Here is a 3,717-nt window from a genome sequence, read left to right on the forward strand (position 1 = left end):
CTGTCTGCCATCTCTAATGAGATTCTAGCAGCTTGCACCCCATAGATTCCCAGTTTCTCTATTACAGAGAGGGGCATGAGGTTTATTCCTGAACCAAGGTCACACAGAGCCTTTAAGATCATGGTGCCTATGGTACAGGGTAATATGAACTTTCCAGGATCCTGTCTCTTCTGAGGCAATGTTAGTTGATCCAGATCACTTAGTTCATTGATGAACAAGGGAGGTTCAACTTCCCAAGTATCAATGCCAAATAATTTGGCATTCAGCTTTATGATTGCACCAAGAAACTTGGCAGTTTGCTCTCCAGTAACATCCTCATTCTCTTCAGAAGAGGAATACTCATCAGAGCTCATGAAGGGCATAAGGAGGTTCAATGGAATCTCTATGGTCTCTAGATGAGCCTCAGAGTCCTTTTGTTCCCCAGAGGGAAGCTCCTTATTGATCACTGGACGTCCCAGGAGGTCTTCCTCCTTGGAATTCACGTCCTCCACTCCCCTTGTAGGTTCGGCCATGGTGCTTATGTCAATGGCCTTGCACTCTCCTTTTGGGTTCTCTTCTGTATTGCTTGGGAGAGTATTGGGAGGGATTTCAGTGATCTTTTTACTCAGCTGGCCCACTTGTGCTTCCAAATTTCTAATGGAAGACCTTGTTTCATTCATGAAGCTCACAGTGGCCTTGGATAGATCAGAGACTAGATTTGCTAAATTAGAAGCATTTTGTTCAGAGTTCTCTGTCTGTTGCTGAGTGGTTTTCCCAAGCTTCATAGAGGGATTCACCTTCTTTCTGTCTGAAGGTTTGAACATCAGCTCTAAGCTTGCTCAGCTTTTGAGGAGGAAAGTACTTGGCTAAGAAAGCCGTGACCAGCTTATCCCAAGAGTTCAGGCTGTCTTTGGGTTGAGAATCCAACCATAATCTAGCTCTGTCTCTTACAGCAAAGGGGAAAAGCATGAGCTTGTAGACTTCAGGATCTACTCCATTAGTCTTAACAGTATCACATATCTGCAAGAATTCAGTTAAGAACTGAAAAGGATCTTCAGATGGAAGTCCATAAAACTTGCAGTTCTACTGCATCAGAGAAACTAATTGAGGTTTCAGCTCAAAGTTGTTTGCTCCAATGGCAGGAATGGAGATGCTTCTTCCATGTAGATTGGAATTAGGTGCAGTAAAGTCACCAAGCATCTTCCTTACATTATTATTATTTTCGGCTGCCATCTCCTCTTCCTGTTCGAAAATTTCTGAAAGGTTATCTCTGGATTGTTGTAATTTAGCTTCTCTTAATTTTTTCTTCAGAGTCCTTTCAGGTTCTGGATCTGCTTCCACAAGAATGTTCTTATCCTTGCTCCTGCTCATATGACAAAGAAGAAGGCATAGAAAAATAATAATAATAATAGAAATCCTTTATACCACAGTATAGGGATCCCTGTGTGAGTAGAAGAAGAGGGGGAGACAAAGAATGTAATATAATGGAAGAAACACAACTGTGAGGAGGGTTGAGATGTGAGATGAGATGTTAGTAGATGAATAAATAAATAGAATAAGATGAGAGAGAAGGAATTTTCGAAAATAATTTTTGAAAAAGAGTTAGTGATTTTTGAAAATAGTTTTTGAAAAATGTTAGTAATTTTTGAAAATTAAGATTTAAAAATTAAAATAATTAATAAATTAAAAAGAAATTTTGAAAAAGGGGGAAGATATTTTCGAAAATGAGAGAGAGAGAGTTAGTTAGGTAGTTTTGAAAAAGTTAAAAAACAAACAAAAAGTTAGTTAGTTAGTTGAAACAAATTTGAAAATCAATTTTTGAAAAGATAAGAAGTTAGGAAGTTAGAGAAGATATTTTGAAATCAAATTTTTGAAAGAGATAATAAGATATTTTTGAAAAGATATGATTGAAATTGTTTTTGAAAAAGATTTGATTTTTAAAATCACAATTAATGACTTGATTCACAAGAAATCACAAGATATGATTCTAGAACTTAAAGTTTGAATCTTTCTTAACAAGTAAGTAACAAACTTCAAATTTTTGAATCAAAACATTAATTGTTTATGTTATTTTTGAAAATTATGTGATAAAGATAAGAAAAAGATTTTTAAAAAATATTTTTGGAATTTTCGAAAATAACTAAGAAATTTGAAAAAGATTTGATTTTTGAAAAAGATTTTGAAAAAGGTGAGATTTTTAAATTGAAAATTTGATTTGACTCATAAGAAATAACTAGATTTTAAAAATTTTTGAAAAAGTCAACTCAAATTTTTGAATTTATGAGAGAAAAGAGGGAAAGATATTTTTTTTTATTTTTGAATTTTTATGATGAGAGAGAAAAACAAGAAAAATGATGCAATGCATGAAAGTTATGGATCAAAACATGTGATGTATGCAAGAATGCTATGAATGTCAAGATGAACACCAAGAACACTATGAAGATCATGATGAACATCAAGAACACATTTTTGAAAAATTTTTAATGCAAAGAAAACATGCAAGACACCAAACTTAGAATTCTTTAATGCTTAGACACTAAGAATTCAAGAATGCATATGAAAAACACCATACAACACAAAACAAAAAATCATCAAGATCAAATAAGAAGACTTACCAAGAACAACTTGAAGATCATGAAGAACACTATGAATGCATGAAATTTTCGAAAAAATGCAAGATGCATATGCAAGTGACACCAAACTTATGATATGACTCAAGACTCAAACAAGAAACACAAAATTTTTTTTTTTTGATTTTTTTATTTTCTAATTTTTTTGTATTTTTCGAAAAATTAATTGAAAAAGAAAAATAAGGATTCCAAAATTTTTAACATGAATTCCAGGAATCTTGCCATGTTTAGTCTAAAGCTTCAGTCCAGGAATTAGACATGGCTCACTAGCCAGCCAAGCTTTCAATGAAAGCTCCGGTCCAAAACACTAGACATGGCCAATGGCCAGCCAAGCTTTAGCATGTAAATCAGGAACAGTAGCAGGTGGATTAACAACAACTAGCTTGCTCTTGATAACAAATTGCTGCCTCAGTCCAAATAAATTTAGACATGGCTTTACAGCCAGCCAGGCTTCACATGCTTCATGAAACACTAGAATTCATTCTTTAAAAATTTTGAATAAATTTTTATTTTTGAAAACATTTTTATTTTTTTTTTTCGAAAACAAAGGAGAAATTTTTGAAAGATTTTTTTTAAAAAAATTTTGAAAAGAAAACAAAAAGAAAATTACCTAATCTGAGCAACAGGATGAACCGTCAGTTGTCCAAACTCGAATAATCCCCAGCAACGGCGCCAAAAACTTGGTACGCGGAATCGTGATTACACTTTGATTATGTAAAATTCGTTGCTCTTTCTTTCCCCGGCAACGGCGCCAAAAACTTGGTGCCAGTACCATGGTTAACAACTCCGTGTAACTGACCAGCAAGTGCATTGGGTCGTCCAAGTAATACCTTACGTGAGTAAGGGTCGAATCCCACGGAGATTGTTGGTATGAAGCAAGCTATGGTCACCTTGCAAATCTCAGTCAGGCGGATATAAAATAGTAATGGTGTTTTCGAAAATAAATAATAGAATAGGGATAGAGGTACTTAAGTAAATCATTGGTAGGAATTTCAGATAAGCGAATGGAGATGCTTTTCGTTCCTCTGAACCTCTGCTTTCCTGCTATCTTCATCCAGTCAGTCTTACTCCTTTCCATGGCTGGCTTTATGTGATACATCACCATTGT

The sequence above is a fragment of the Arachis ipaensis genome, chromosome B01 (genome assembly GCF_000816755.2).
Source record: "Arachis ipaensis cultivar K30076 chromosome B01, Araip1.1, whole genome shotgun sequence".
Lineage (NCBI taxonomy): Eukaryota > Viridiplantae > Streptophyta > Magnoliopsida > Fabales > Fabaceae > Arachis > Arachis ipaensis.